Source organism: Salvelinus sp. IW2-2015, linkage group LG4q.2, assembly GCF_002910315.2.
Source record: "Salvelinus sp. IW2-2015 linkage group LG4q.2, ASM291031v2, whole genome shotgun sequence".
Lineage (NCBI taxonomy): Eukaryota > Metazoa > Chordata > Actinopteri > Salmoniformes > Salmonidae > Salvelinus > Salvelinus sp. IW2-2015.
The window spans coordinates 26228085-26245547 of NC_036843.1; the positions used below are offsets into that span (position 1 = coordinate 26228085).

The following is a 17463-nucleotide window of genomic DNA, read 5'->3' on the forward strand; positions in this document are numbered from 1 at the left end:
TCCAAAGACTGTACAGTAATGAGTCATTTAGCGACACTCTTATCCAGAGAGACTTACAGTAATGAGTCATTTAGCAGACACTCTTATCCAGAGACTACAGTAATGAGTCATTTAGCCGACCTCTTATCCAGAGAGAACTTACAGTAGTGAGTCATTTAGCAGACACTCTTATCCAGAGAGCTTACAGTATGAGTCATTTAGCAGACACTCTTATCCAGAGAGACTTACAGTAGTGAGTCATTTAGCAGACGCTCTTATCCAGAGACTTACAGTAATGAGTCATTTACAGACACTTTATCCAGAGAGACTTACAGTAGTGAGTCATTTAGCAGACACTCTTATCCAGAGGACTTACGTAATGAGTCATTTAGAGACACTCTTATCCAGAGAGACTTCAGTAGTGAGTCAGAGAGACTTACAGTAATGAGTCATTTAGCAGACCCTCTTATCCAGAGACTTACAGTATGAGTCATTTAGCAGACCCTTATCAGAGAGACTTACAGTAGTGAGTCATTTAGCAGACACTCTTATCCAGAGAGACTTACAGTAGTGAGTCATTTCGAGACACTCTTATCCAGAGAGACTTACAGTAGTGAGTCATTTAGCAGACACTCTTATCCAGAGACTTACAGTAATGAGTCATTTACAGACACTCTTATCCGAGAGACTTACAGTATGAGTCATTAGCAGACACTCTTATCCAGAGAGACTTACAGTAATGAGTCATTTATTTGGATGTACACATACTGTAGAAACCCAAGCAGATAAGGAGACAGGCAGACTCACAGTTCGATGGCTTTGTTCCACATAATGACGTAGCCTGACAGTGTGAAGGACTCCAAGTTGACGATGTGGATGTTTCCTTTCTCTGTGCGATATACAGCTTTAGCTCTGAGCTTACAGTAATGAGTCATTTATCAGACACTCTTATCCAGAGAGACTTACAGTAATGAGTCAATTAGCAGACACTCTTATCCAGAGAGACTTACAGTAATGAGTCATTTATTTGGGATGTACACATACTGTAGAAACCCAAGCAGATAAGGCAGACAGGCAGACTCACAGTTCGATGGCTTTGTTCCACATAATGACGTAGCCTGACAGTGTGAAGGACTCCACGTTGACGATGTGGATGTTTCCTTTCTCTGTGCCGATATACAGCCATTTACTCTGGAAGGGCAGGTGACAAAACGTGATCCTGTAGGGTCAAAAAGGGAGATGAATCAATCAAGAGCTGCCTCTCAAATGACACCCTATTGTGTATATAGTGCATTACTTTTGACCAGGGACCATAAGGCTCTAGTCAAAAGTGGTGCACTACATGGGGAATAGGGTGCCATTTTGGATGCAGATTGGATGATTATTTATTTATTTTATTAACTTTTTTTTCTCTCAAGTAGCCCTATTGAGACAGGGGCTCATTCCCCAATGGTGCCCAGAGTACAAACATTTTCTCACAAAAAGGAGAACATTTACATTACAAATAAAACAAGAATAAAAATAAGCACGAGGCACAATCTCAACACCACAATGAAGCTCAACACCACAATGAACCTCAACACAACACCACTGTTTTCATTATCCCTACGTACCTCTCCCGATTGAATTTGAGAGTGTGCAGGATAGCTGGCTGCTTCTGCCTCAGGTTCCACAGGTGAACGCTGTCATCAGCTAAGGCACTCACCAGCGCCCCCTGTTGACAGGGGTTATAATAGGGTTATAAGACCTCGACACATGTAATACTATAAGAAACAGCAGTAAACATGCTAACAGGACAGGTCAGAGATAGGGTGGATTAAGAGATAATCAGGTCCATAAAATAAAGAACCAAATACAGAGAGTCTTGCTTCCACAAAGCCTAGTSTTTAATCAATGTGTTCACTAAAAGCACAATTCAAACAGATGGTTAACAGTGAGACGATAAGACAGACCTATATGGAGAGGAACCTGGCTGAGGGATGGACAACTAAGGTTGAAGAGACAAGGCAAAGATACAATCCAGGACTTTCTCAATAGTATTTCCTCGACTCCATAATGTCTGGCTTTCTCCTCGATTCCTTCTCAAGACACAGAAGAATCCTCCCCTCTGACGTTCTTCTCGAATGCGTTTTGAGAAGGAGGCGAGAACAAMGAGAGGACACAAGGAATCAAGTAAAGACTGTTGAGACAGATCCCAGGGGAGTGCGGGAGTGCTACTGGGGAGGGGGACCATAGAGTTGGATATAGGGTGAACAAAAATGCAAAGATGTGCCCTCTATCAACTTTACCAGTGGGACTCACCTCGTTGACCAGAAACTGAAGCTGGATTACAGCTGCACCACTGTCATGCTGACAGTAACACTCCACACCCGCACGGCCAAAACTAAACAGTTCAGTCAAGGAAGAGACCATAGAGATGGACAGTATGTACATTTATCATCAGCAGACTTTGATTTGAATAGGCTAAACTGTATCAATCACACAAGGGGACATTGGATTTGTCCCCAGCAAGACACATACAGCATTGCACCAGGCCATCCTTTCTGGCAGAGGCTCAAGTAAACCATGAGATCAATACAGATATACAGTGATTGACGTGAGGCATGGTAGGACTGTATCTGACTTGGCACATKGGGCAGGGATCCTCCTATGCTTACTGTCCATGTTGCATTCAMCTTCAGCAATGAGTCTGTATGATCTCTTTCCCCTGAGCCCAAGAGTAAAGAGCTTTAAGAGACATTGGTAGAGCCGCACCCACCACCTTATCAAATGATCCCATCTACAGAATTTCGAAAGGCATTCAAAACAAGGCATTCACTTGTCTCCCGCCCTCAGCTTTCAAAACACTGACCGACTCTCCACACAACAACTAAATCTATTCATACGGTCCAGTCGGCCTTCACCACAGTACGGTCAGTCGCCTTCACCACAGTTTACGGTCCAGTCGGCCCTTCACACACAGTTACGGTCCAGTCGGCCTCACCACAGTTACGGTCCAGTCGGCACTTCACCCAGTTACGGTCAGTCGGCCTTCACCACAGTTTACGGTCCAGTCGGCCTTCACCACAGTTACGGTCCAGTCGGCCTTCACCACAGTTACGGTCCAGTCGGCTTTAACCAGTAACGGTCCAGTCGACCTTCACCACAAATGGCACCACGTTTGAGTTGGGGAGTTATAAATAAAAACCAGTGGACAATGAGTGTTATTTATTCATAACCATGCACCAGTCAGCATGGAAGCCAGGCAGGCAGGAAGCCAGGCAGGCAGGAAGCCAGGCAGGAAGCCAGGAATGCCTCCGTCTTCTTGACATTCTGTAGATGGGATCATTTAATAAGGTGGTGGGTGCTGCTCTACCGATGTCTCTTTTTGCAGGCAGCAGAGAGCTGCTGTGGAGTCACCGCACTTTCTATGGCTGAATCCAAACTGGCCCCCTTTTCACTAGAAAGAAAGATGGAGACAGCGGATTTCACAGAACAGAATAATGATACCGTTCCAATGAAAGGAGGAGCAGGTGCCGTGTGACAGGTGTCAGGTGGACAGCGAAATKAGTAAATGAGTGGAAGTAACATTACCTGGGTAAACAGTTAAACCTAAATACTCTGGARTCACCAGAGGATAACATGTCTATACAACGAACACAGAAGAACAAGACCCGGGACAACACCTCAACTACTCTTCCGTCAACTGTTTTTGATCCTGTATTAGTCTATACGGTTGTTAACTTGTTATCAAAGCTAATGAGCCAAATTATTTTATAGTCCGAATTAGTCCATTCTGAATATGTATACAACTCAACCTTATTAAAAGATGGAGTTTCACTGCACCCAAAGAGATGTTGGACAAAGAGTAAGGCAACCTAAAAAGAAACATTAAAATCATAGACAGAGAGCCAGTCAAAAAGATGACAGCTGGCCCAACAGGCAGACCAGTAGGAACACAAAAGCACCCTGACTGCCAGCCTCAGCCTTACTGTACCTGGCAGTGAATATGATAAGCAAATGGAAAGCAGCAGATGGCAGACACGCTCAGAGATGAGGACTTCTATGCATGCTAGTGCTACAGTATCCAGTTAGCTTGGATCTGACAGGCACACCAAAATAAGATCTGTATGTCTGAACAGGATTAACAAAGCTGTTATCAAACAACCTCTGAATGCCTTGGACAAACTAGGGTGGGGTTACATTACAGCCCAACATACTTCCATTAACCAGGTTGGCTCAACTGTGTGTGGGCATCACACTATCTTTTAATCAGAGGGCCATAACGTCACTTCATCAAATGGGGCGTGCTTATATTTGTCCTGTTTCACACAAGTCCCTGTTCAAGTGTGTGGTGTGAAATGGAACTGTGTTTTTTTTGTTGCATATCCCACTCCCCCTGAGACACCCTCGGACAGTGGGGTCTATTAAGGTTAAGTGCCTTGCTCAAGAGAAGATTGACAGATTTCACCTAATCGGCTCAGGATTAGAGCTCTAACCAGTAAGATATCTGCCGCCCTGATGACCAGTGGTGGAAAAAGTACACAATTGTCAGACTTGAGTAAAAAATTAARAAGATACCTTCATAGAAAATGACTCATGTAAAAGTGAATCACCCAGAAAAATACTAAAAGTCAAAAGAATATTGGGTTTTAAATATACTTAAGTATCAAAAGTAAAGGCCTCCCGAGTGGTGCTAGCGGTGCTAGCTGTGCCACTAGAGATTCTGGGTKCCGAGTCCAGGCTCTTTCGCAGCCGGCCGCGACCGGGAGACACATGGGACGGCGCACAATAGGCCCAGCATCTTCCGCGTTATGGGGAGGGTTTGGCCGGCAGGGATGTCCTTGTCCCATCGTGCACTAGTGACTCCTGTGGCGGGCCGGGCGCAGTGCACGCTGACACGGTAGCCAGGTGTACGGTGTTTCCGGGTTAAGTGGGCATTGTGTCAAGAAGCAGTGCCGTTTGTTTGGGTTGTGTCTCGGAGGAAGCACGGCTCTCGAACTTCGCCTCTCCCGAGTCYGTACGGGAGTTGCAACGATGAGACAAGACTAACTACCAATTGGATACCACGAMATTGGGGAGAAAACGGGGTAAAAAATAAACATGATAAAAAAAGTATAAATCATYTCAAATTGCTTATAATAAGATCAGACGACACAATTTTCTTCTATTGTTTTTTATTTATTTACGGATAGTCAGGGGCGCACTACCACACGCAGACATAATTTACAGACAAAGCATTTGTTTAATGAGTAGTCCATATCAAAGGCAGTAGAGATGACCAGGGATGTTTTCTTGATAAGTGAGTGAATTGGACCACGTTCCTTGCTGCTAAGTATTGAAAATTACTTTCGGGTGTCAGGGACAATGCATGGGGTAAAAGTACATAATTTTATTTAGGAATGTAGTGAAGTAAAAGTAATAAAAAATATGAATAGTAAAGTACAGATACCTAAACAAACTACTTAAGTAGTACTTTAACGTATTTTTACTTAAGTCCTTTAAACCACTGCTGATTACAAACAAAACAGTGTGGAAATTCCTCATKACTATTTTATGCACAGTTATAAAGGGATGTCATCTCTATTCTCTACACACAATACTTGTCATCAAGTGAGTGGTGTTAATTCTTCCAAGTCCAAAAGCACTTCATGTTGATTGTCTAGGCCCTAGTAGGCTAAACACTAAAGCTGGATGGACACTACACAACTTTCAAAATCCTAACATCATTGAGCCTCTCACATTAGAACAACCATCTTCCCTGTCGTTTTTTTGTGTGTGCGTTGCCAACGTAGTGGTTGGACAAACGATGTGGCACAGACTGTGGTCACACACACTACAAGATTCTTCACTTGGGCGTGAGGATTCTCATTACCATGCTGTCTTGCGAAAACCATGATGTGATTAGATTGTTATGTGGCTACGAGCTGTGGCTCAAAGCAGCCTCATAAACGTTCAGTCAGACATTCACGCTTGTCATACAGAGTTGAAAWACCTAGCCAACATTYTGCATCTAATAACATTGCTTGTGAACTTCATAGCTGTAACGATGACATGTTGCCTTCGGTTAAAGGCAAGTACAAACGCGTACTAGTATTTCATCGCTCCTGCTCGAGTCAAACACATTCTGGGTGACTCAAAACAACGTCATCGCACTGGCTTCTTCTCTGGCGAGCTGTCATTGGCTAAAAAAKAAGAAAAAAAGCTCTCATTGGCTATTGCTGATCACCCTTCTCAAAACTTGTCGTTGTGCATCTCACAATACAAGACCATTGCAGATTGAGTGCCTAGAATATCGTGACGATTGGGCCTGCTCAAAGACGAGATCTGTAGCCCTCAGATTGTGTCTTTCACCCGCTCACATTAAACGAGCATCGGTGAAGCCGCTCGCCCCGAGTAGTCAACGACGTGGGAATTGTGTCTCCGATATCAAAAACGTGTCTGGGACAGCTAAATTGTGGCTAAAATCATGCTGCTTGTGCTGTTGACAAGAATATTTACTATTCATCACCACRCAATCAACTTTGAACTTAATGTGCTCCACTTCTCATGAAACCCAAAACACATTCTTGTAGAATGTCATGGCACAGGATGCTGAGTCACACGTAGCACCSTGGTCCCCATGATAGCATCAGCATCAGAGGCACTTAACTATTCTTAGTAGACAGACCTGGGTTCAAATACTATTTGATMAAATTTCAAATCTGCAATGATTGAGTTTGCCTGGCTTAAYAGAACGAATAGAATAGTCCTAAAACTGTAAACCCCACACATCTGGCACTCCGGGCAGGCTAGAGCAAAMGCTAAAAGTTTTTGAAAGATTTCAAAAACAGTATTTGAACCCAGGTCTGCTCAGTGAAACAGCACTACAGAGAGAGAAGGATGCTGACTGTTTGACACTTCCTCATCGGTAAACCACAGCAGTTGCCCTTGCAACATTTCATAATAGCAAGAGGGTTCATATCAGATGACAGTCATCATTTGGTATTTATTAGGATCCCTATTAGATGCTGCAAAAGCATCAGCTACTCTTCTTGGGGTCCACATGAAACATGACATATTGCATACTACAAAACATTATTAGTCAAGGACTGAAATACTTACATGTAACATATCACACATAGCCTACAATATCTAGGTCTAATACATAACGCAGTGCAAATTACAATACAAGAGATATATATATGTCTGTGTCTCTTCACAGTCCCCTTTGTCAGTAAGGTGTCCTTTTATCAGTTTTTTTAAACTGGTTTTATTGCTAGCTTGAGTTACCTGGGGTGGCAGAGAGTTCCATGTAGTCATGGCTCTATTTAATAGTGTGCGGTTCCCAGCCTCTGTTCTGCGGACTGTGAAGAGACCTCTGGTTGCACCGATGAGTGTCCGAGCTGTGTGCCAACTGCTTGGACAGTTTGGTACCTTCAACACCTCGCACAAAGACCAATAGCGATGCAGTCAATCTCTACTCAACTTTGAGCCAGGAGACTGACATGCATGTTACTGACACTTTCCCTCTGTGTACATCTGCGTGCTGCTTGGCTCTGGACCAACTGAAATTTACCTATGACCACACAGCTGGGCATTAGTCCAGGTGTGACAAAACTAGGGCCTGTAGGTCTGTCTGCTCGACAGATGTCAAGAAGGCATAGCAACGCCCTATCGTGGCCAGACCTCTTCCCATTTTAGCAACCATTGAGTCTATATGTTCTGACCATGAAAGCTTGCCATCTAGGGTTACACCCAGCAGTTCAGTCTCCTCAACTTGCTCAATAACCACATTATTCAMTAATAAATCTAAACAAGGTATAGTGTTGAGCGAGTGATTAGTCCCCAAAATAATGCTTTTAGTTTTTGGAGATATTTAGCATCAGMCTATTGCTAGTTACCCATTCTAAAACTGACTGGAGTGAATAAAGCCTGTATAAGGTCATTTGTTAAAACAGAAAACAATGGCCCTATCCGGCTACACCACACTCAACTGAATTTGCATTTGAGAGGCTTCCATTAGCTAAAACCCTCTGTCCCAATCATATGAACATGTCWAAAAATGTGTGTTCTGTTGACAAACAATGTGTTTCAATAGAAAACAGACCGCTTACAATATAAACACAACAAACAGAACTCGCTCTTCTGCATTTTGATATTTGTGCAAGAAAGCTCATGAATATTCACTCAAGCCATCACCTCARTTATAGGCCTGAACACCAAGTACTTATTAGCACTGAGTACTGGAGAGGATCGGGGATTTAAAGTTAAGAAACAGCAATTAAACAGTGAAACCAGTGATTGGACTGATTTTTAAAGAATGTACTACAAAAATATAGATTTTGTTAGACAATAGGTTAAATGAGCTTCCTCCAAACTACTGTATTAGTCAACCACTACTAAAGGTTTCCTATAATGGCCAAGAGCCATAGGAATACATGGATTAGATTAGTGGAAACATAGAGATAAAATAGAGATAAAACCAGTGTCGTAGTAGAGACAGATCTGGTAAAACATTTATAGTTTGTAGACAAGTTTACATCTGGTGAGCTGTGGCGGCATTTCACAACTCTGGGGCCATTGAGGGGGATCGATACTGCCGCTCTCATGAAAAATGGACCAATTGCCTTCAATGGCAGTAATCCCATTAGGTCGGCCGGCCAGTCGGCCACTATTAGAACATGGAGGTGTGTGTGTGTGTTAGTGATGCACGGGTTGACTCATAACCCACAGTCCCCACGGTTTATCTGCGTGGCAAGGGTTTAGAGTCATGAAATAAAGAAAAAAAACATACATTATTCTTGTGCAATTCATATACACYGAGTTTACCAAACATTAGGAACGCCTTCCTAATGAGATGCACCCCCTCTTTTGCTCTCAGAACAGCCTCAATTTGTCAGGGCATGGGCTCTACAAGGAGTCTAAAGTGTTCCACAGGGATGCTGGCCCATGTTGACTCCAATGCTTCCCTCAGTTGTGTCAAGTTGGCTGGATGTCATTTGGGTGGTGGACCATTCTTGATACACACGGGTAACTTGAGTGTGGAAAAACCCAGCAACGTTGCCGTTTTCTTGACACAAACCGGTGCGCCAGSGGCCTGACACCTACTACTATACCCCGTTCAAAGGCACTTAAATCTTTTGTCTTGCCTATTCACCCTCTGAATGGCACACATACACAATCCATCTGTCATTAGTGCGTAGCATAAGCCTAAGCTTTAGGGCCTAACTGTATGCTCGCCAAATATTCGCCAATTGCCAAATACTTTTGGGAACTTGGGCAGAAAAAGTTCAAGTCAATCCACTGAGACAAAAAGGACAATGTCAGAGCTGAATTCAATAAGAGAAAGCTGCGAAATGTAGAGTTGAAAATAAACAGAAGGGAGGGCCAGAACAGCAGACTAAAGTTGAGGAAAGATTTGGTGAAGTGGTAAAAGAGGATGATAGCAGTGCAGCTGTGTTATCTGTGATGATTGTGATGCGCTATACAAATTCAACAGTCACAAGACGGGGACTTTAACATGGCACGTCAAAGGAACTGTAGGCTAGGCCTACTGCTTAGATGGGTTAAATGGAATAGTAGCCAAACTGAAATCTGGAAACTGACTGTAGGTCTATAACCGCTCACATAATTTAATATTAATTAAGCAGTTCTTGTCGTAAAATAATACACCAAAATGTATATTTTGACTTGGGAACAGGAGTGGAGAAATATTATTTATTTATTTCAGCATCTTGAGAGAATGAATGCGTGGGTAGGGACCGTCTGTAAAGGTGCCATCTTTATCAGCTTAATAAAAGCTGATAATATCTCAACCACATAAAATATGCATCCAAGCCGAACAGAATTCTTATCAGAAACATGGGTCGTTTTAACAGCTTTAAAAATGTCCTTAAAACCAGTCAAACTGATGTAATCTGGGAATTTTGCACAGAAATTCGTTCCCTTCCGATGTCAACTAGATTGAAGCATTCAGTCTATTGATTTATGACATTCTGGTGTGCAGGGGATTATTTAGTCTTCTGGGGCAACAAGTAATGACAGAAGACAAGCTGCATGTATCTAATTATAGACAAGTTGACTACAAATAGCCTACCAAAATGTCTGAAATTATAGAAGGCTCTGTCACAGCCGGCCGCAACCGGGAGACCCATGGGACGGCGCACATTTGGCCCAGCATCGTCCGGGTTAGGGGAGGGTTTGGCTGGCAAGGATGTCCTTGTCCCATTGCGCACTAGCAACTTCTGTGGCGGGCCGGGCGCAGTGCACGCTGACATGGTCGCCAGGTGTACGGTGTTTACTCCGACACATTGGTGCGGCTGGCTTCCAGTTTAAGTGGGAATTKTGTCAAGAAGCAGTGCGGCTTAGTTGGGTTGTGTTTCGGAGGACGTACGGCTCTCGACCTTCGCCTCTCTCGAGTCCGTACGGGAGTTGCAGCGATTAAACTGTAACTACCAATTGGATACCACGAAATCGGGGAGAACAACAGGGTGTCGTGCAGCTCATTTATTTTCCTTTGCAGGTTAGGGTCTGGTGCAGGTCTTAGATTTTTAGTTTGTCACATATAGTCAGGCAGTTGCGGGTGGGTTATTAGCAATTGCGGGCGGGTGAAAAAACAGCTGACCCGCACATTATTATTTTATTTAACTAGGCAAGTCAGTTAAGAACAAATTCTTATTTACAATGACGGTCTACCCGGGAAATAGTGCCTTGTTCAGCGGAAGAACAGATTTTTACCTTGTCAGCTCGGGGATTCGATCCAGCAACCTTTTGTTTACTGGCCCAACGCTCTAACCACTAGGCTACCTGCCGCCCCATTATTAGTGTCTGTGTGGGTGTTCTTTAGGAAGTATAAAAGAAATAGAGCCCACACACTCATAAGCTCCACCACGTACCTTTATTAATAAACAAACAATGTTTAGATCCTGCAAGGATCTTCGGCAGGTCAACTTCTTTAGGAGTTGGCTTATAACCAAACAATAACGTCCTTAAAGGACTAGGATATGATTAGTAAAGCTTAAACCAAGTTTATTCACCCATTGGGTCATACAGCTTCCTMACTAAACCACATCTCTCCACCCTTATCAGTGCCTGCCAACATGTGATCATCTTTCCTTCACTCAGTACATTCCAAGCTTAATTGCCTCCACCATATATCTTCCTCCTACAGATAACCATTCACTTCTGGTGTAGACCCTAGACTATAGCACTCAATATTTCAATAGGATACCTGATAATTAACACTATTCCAAGTTTAGGAGTCAGAACGCAGAATCCATAAGCATAGATTGAAAAATACTTTCTGAATGCACTATCTAATCACATTACCCCGCAAAAACAKAAATTTKTGTGTGCAAATTTATTTAAAWWWTWTTTTTTTTAAACAGCAATACCTTATTTACATAAGTATGCAGACCCTTTTGRTATGAGACTTTAAATTGAGGTCAGGTGCATCCTGTTTCCATTGATCAACCTTGAGATGTGGGGATCAGATCTGGGGAAGGGTACCAAAACATTTCTGCAGCATTAAAAGTCCCCAAGAACACAGTGGCCTCAATCATTCTTAAATGGAAGTAGTTTGGAACCACCAAGACTCTTCCTAAAGCTAGCCCCCTGGACAAACTGAGCAATTGGGGGAGAAGGACCTTGGTCAGGTAGGTGATCAAGAACCCAATGGTCACTCTGACAGAGCTCCAGAGTTCCTCTGTGGCRATGGGAGAAACTTTCAGAAGGACAACCATCCTTGTAGCACTCCACCAATCAGGCCTTTATAGTAGAGTGGCCAGACGGACGCCACTCCTCAGTAAAAGGCACATGAAAGCCAGCTTGGAGTTTGCCACCTAAAGTACTCTGACCAAGAGAAACWAGATTCTCTGGTCTGATGAAACCAAGATTGAACTCTTTGGCCTGAATGCCAAGTGTCACGTCTGGAGGAAACTGTCACCATCCCTACGGTGAAGCATGGTGGAGGCAGCATCATGCTGTGGAGATGTTTTTCAGCGGCAGGGACTGGGAGACTAGTCAGRATCAAGGGAAAGATGAAAGGAGCAAAGTACAGAGAGATCCTTGATGAAAACCTGCTCCAGAGCACTCAGGACCTCAGACTGGGGCGAAGGTTCAGCTTCCAACAGGACAACGACACTAAGCACACAGCAAAGACCACGCAGGAGTGGCTTCGGGACAAGTCTCTGAACGTCCCTGAGTGGCCCAGCCAGAGCCCGGAATTGAACCCGATCGAGCATCTCTGGAGAGACCTGAAAATAGCWGTGCAGCGACACTCCCCATCCAACCTGACAGAGCTTGAGATGATCTGCAGAGAAGAATGGGAGAAACTCCCCAAATATAGGTGTGCCAAGCTCGGACTATCATACGCTGCCAAAGGTGCTTCAACAAAGTACTGAGTAAAGTGTCTGAATATTTATGTAAATGTGATATCAGTTTTGTTTTTTTTTGCAAGCATTTCTAAAAACTTGTTTTTGCTTTGTCATTATGGGGTTTGTGTTTAGATTGATGGGGGGAAAAAACAATTTAATCAAATTTAGAAAAAGGGGTTACAACGTAACAATGTTGAAAAAGTTAAGGGGCCTGAATACTTTCCGAATGCACTGTATATCACCCCATCCCTATAGATCACTGCTATATGGTCGATCACCCATCCCTATAGATCACTGCTATATGGTCGATCACCCATCCCTATAGATCACTGATATATGGTAGATCACCCATCCCTAAGAATCACTGATAATATGGTAGATCACCATCCCTATAGATCACTGATATATGGTAGTATCACCCATCCCTATAGATCATGATATATGGTAGATTCACCAATCCCTATAGATCACTGATATTATTATCATCATCATATTATTATTATTTAAGCAGGTAAGTCATTGGGGACACATATTTTACAATAATCACCAGACCAAGAAGGAACAATGAAATACACATTTTCTAAATTACAGAGAACGACATGTTCTGGGAAACGATGTAAACTGGTGCCATGCGTTTGCATGACCTTCAAAGTCATAAGTTTACCCAAGCCGAGTTTAAAGGTCAACTGCCCCTTAGGGCTGGATTACAATTACCTCATCAATTCATGCCCCCTTTTGCCTATCAACACGTGGTGGAGCTGTGTTTTCTGGGAAAAGACTGGGCGAGTTCGCTTTGCATGTCTCGGTGCCCCAGGCAGGTGGAGACCTCTCCTTAGGAGAGGTCAAAAATGGACTGGTCAAAAATGTGCAAACCCAGTCCACCCGGCGCACTGTACAATGCAAAACGATCCCCAGRCAACACGGTGTCTTTGGCAGTAGCTTGATGTGCAATGCACATATGGATCGGGAAATTAAATAGCTACTCTCGTGAAAATGGCCTTCMGTAAAGTTGTTCAACAATCAGATGGCCAGGATATTGATTACATCCAACACTACCTACAAATTCTGCAGGCTGTCAAATGTGAGACTGTGCCTGGTGCTGTTTGTGACAGTGAGTTGGTTACACTAGCTAGCAAGCTATATTATTTGATACCGCAAACAAGTAGCAAGGTGTTGTCGAACAAGTGTCTCATTAAACACATTCCAGACACTGGTTCTTGCTACCTTGGCATAACTGTGATTTGACAGAGAAATATCAGCTAGCTAACATTAGATAGGCTGCTAACCAGCTGCAGATAGCTATCCCCCAAGCTATTCTAACCAGCTGCAGATAGCTATCCCCCAAGCTATTCTAACCAGCTGCAGATAGCTATCCCCCAAGCTATTCTAACCAGCTGCAGATAGCTATCCCCCAAGCTATTCTAACCAGCTGCAGATAGCTATCGCCCTACCAGCTTAAAGCTTGGCTAAACACAAGGTCAGCGCTGGTCAACTTACCAGGATTCAAATGTAGCTTATATACACACTGTGTGTACAAAACATTAGGAAAACCTTCCTAATGTTGAGTTGCACCCCCTTTTGCCCTCAGAACAGCCTCAATTTGTCAGCGCTTTTGCCCTCAGAACAGCCTCAATTTGTCAGGGCTTTTGCCCTCAGAACAGCCTCAATTTGTCAGGGCATGGACTCTACAAGGTGTTGAAAGCGTTCCACAGGGATCCTGGCCAATGTTCACTCCAATGCTTCCCACAGTTGTGTCAAGTTGGCTGGATGTCCTTTGGGTGGAGGACCATTATTGATACACACAGGAAACTGTTGAGCATGAAAAACTCAGCASCGTTGCAGTTCTTGACACAATCATACCGGTGCGCCTGGCACCTACTACCATACCCCATTCAAAGGCACTTAAATATTTTGTCTTGCCCCAATCACCCTCTGAATGGCACACATGCACAATCCATGTCTCAAGGCTTAAACATCCTTCTTTAACCTGTCTCCTCCCCTTCATYTACACTGATTGAAGAGGATTTAACAAGTGACATCAATAAGGGATCATAGACTGAACAGGTGAATCCAGGTGAAAGCTATGTCATGGAAAGAGCAGGTGGTCTTAATGTTTTGTATAATAGAATAATATGCAAYTTAGTAGAAGCTTTTATCCAAAGTGACAGAGTCATGCCTGCATTTTTAGTATAATAACCCCGGGAATATAACCCACAATCCTTGTGTTGTAAGCGCCATGCCCTACATAACGAGCTATACAACCCGCTAATATATAGCTATACAACTGAGCTATCTATGCTCATATATATGCTCAGACATATAGATGGTAATAGTGTGTGATCCTCTATAACCACAATTTCCTCCATTAACTGTATATGATGATCTTACATAGAAGCCAATATAAGGTCATATCAACTCTACCAACATAGAATCTCCATTGAGCATGCTTTTAAGTCAAGGACTAAACCAAGACTTACGCTGTTGTCTGGGAAATTGGTCCTAAATCAATCATCTGTATTGCTTCGGCCACTGCACTGGGACTGTCAATATTGGTTGTTTAGTTTCCTTCCTATTAAAAGAAARAAGGATACAGTCTCACAGCTCCGCTCTGAGTCCCGATGGCCAGAATTTTTTGCACAGGGTCAAAGGCCATGGAGGAGGGCTGGTAGGGGAACCCATGGCGCACAGTCTGGARGAAAGAGGAAAACACAATCTGCATTAGCTAGCTGCTAGATTACATCCAGATCCACTCTTTTACAGACATAGTTAAGTACGGTTATGTCATCTCATGTTTTATATAACCAGGAAACTGTCCAACATTGAGAGGCATTAATCTTCGCCTAAATACCAACGATTTATGCTCAGTTTAAATCAATATCTAGCTGAGTGTGTCACTTTTTCTCAGAACCAAAAAAGCCAAAGATTTCTAGTAAGGTAGCTATCTTGACAACAAGCTAAGTTCTCTCACTGTCAGATCACTGGACAGCTGCTGTAGTTTGTTAGCTAGCTAGCCAATGTCTGGATGACCTAGCTATCTATTTATAATAATATATAATATATTCAGATTTAATTTATGGCTGGCTGTTGTGGACACTAACAGTCACTGGCCTGGCGTCATTTAGCTAACTAGTTAGGCAGCGGTGGGATGAAGCTATGGCAAATGGCAATATCAGAAACGGGGACCGTGGGAGGCAGTCAGTTGATTAGCAATACATTCCTCTGCTGGTTTGACAACTAGCAACACTAGTAGCTAACTAGATGGCTACCCCCCTAGCTACAAGATCTACACCAATGCAATATCAGCATAGACACAAATAACAAAAATACAAACTACTATTGCCACACAGATAACTGACGCCAACGTTTTAGAAATCACGCGCTGTTATCTTCAATGATTCCCAGCAAAACAATCGTCGCCGGCTTAGTTGACCGTAGCCCACCTTGCAGAGCTGGAAATGCTCCGATTGTAGCGTCTCTTGGATCACATCGTTTTGATTAGTTCCTGGTTGTGGAGATGCAGTGCCAGATGAAGAAGAAGCAGTCAAGCCGTCCAGCACTTTTCTGATATTGAACTTCTTCATTTTCCACCAATACAGACGAGGACAAAACACAAAAAATGGATCAACGAAGCCACCATAAATGTTATATAGCGGTAACAGTTACCTAGATAACGTAAGCTGCTCTAAAGACGCACACTTGGCTAATATCTTGTTTTGATTAGATCGCATGTTACGGACGGTGTAGTCACCGCACTTTCCATAGCATCATTCACAAGTACACAGTTTATGAACATTAATGCATTGTCGAAAATATTTGTTTTATCCATCGATACAATATCCAGTCGGAGTCGATCGTCGGATCTCCTGACGACAGCCACTATCAGCTAGCCAGCCCAGCTAACACGGAAACGCAGTGAACCGCAGTGACGAGTCTGCGCGGTAGAGGCAGCAACACGGATGTAGGCTACACATTGGAGCCAGTAAAGTAAAAATCTAAATAAATCTGTATTTTTGGAAACCTATGTTGGAAAACAATTATGAATCACTGAATAAGATATTAACCTTCAACATTCGTCAATTGTGTTGTCCATCGAGCTTACTAGACAAAGTCACAAACCAAGCGCTCATTCAAAGACAGTACAGTATGAAGAAAGCCTAAAACTGAAATCTACGATCACACTTGTAGGCGATGTCATGGCGACGTTGGATAAGTAGGCTCATGCGTACAAACATGTCATCGGGTCTAACGGTCTCTCGCGCCGTACTGCGCATGTGCTGGCCGTCAAATCAAAGGCACACCTTCGATATAAAGTTGTTTTTGACGAAAATTGGTTGGTCACCTTTAGGAGRTTGGAGTAATAAAATGTTCAACTACTTCAGACATTGTTTCGAATCCAGGTTGTGACTTTAGGTTTCGAGAAAACAACTACGAAAGAATGTTTCATTTCTCTCAAACCCCAAACAACGTCCACGTCTGTTTGGTCTGTTTCGCGTTCCCGGAAGTCTTGCGATGTTGCAACTCTGGGTTTAGAAACTCTGTGGCTCATCATTAAAAAGATCACAAAATCGCATATGTATACCGTTGGCGTGCCACGGACCAGTTATACCATAAGTAAAGTGACAAATTCAGGCAGGATTTCTTGTCATGGTCCTTRAGTTATAAGCATAATTTACCCCACACAGATATTATATATGGAATAATCGGGCCATATTGTATAAAAATACTGCTTTATTTTTAGAATATTGGTTCCGAAATAATATCCTATTGGTGAGCCAACTTGTAAATTCCGAGGGTCTTTTACTTAGTTATAAGGAATTCTTATCACTTTACAAGGTCCCTGTAACACCTAAAGATTTTGCAATTGTTTTAGATGCCATTCCCTCAGGTGTTTCTTTATTATTCAGGAACGTGTCAAGACCTGACCCTCAGAACATACCGACGATTACCCTTGTTGACTCATCAGTAGGGAAAGATTTGTTTTTCTTTTGGTCCAACAACAAAAGAGTTTTACAAGCCTTGTTTCAACAGGATGTTGGATCTATACCTTATTGAAATGGTTTTATTGATAATATCTGTTGGGAAAAGTTTGGATGTACCTACATTCCTACTTATTAACAAAATTAAGGAAGTTTCTTTAAAAAATATTTAT

At 42.9% G+C, this 17463-nt stretch overlaps 1 pseudogene; it reads right to left on the reverse strand.

Annotated features, from left to right (window-relative positions):
* LOC111963532 (syntaxin-binding protein 5-like) overlaps positions 1-16350 on the reverse strand; it is a 50680-nt pseudogene extending 34330 nt beyond the window's left edge.
* Between the last annotated feature and the right edge of the window lie 1113 nt (positions 16351-17463).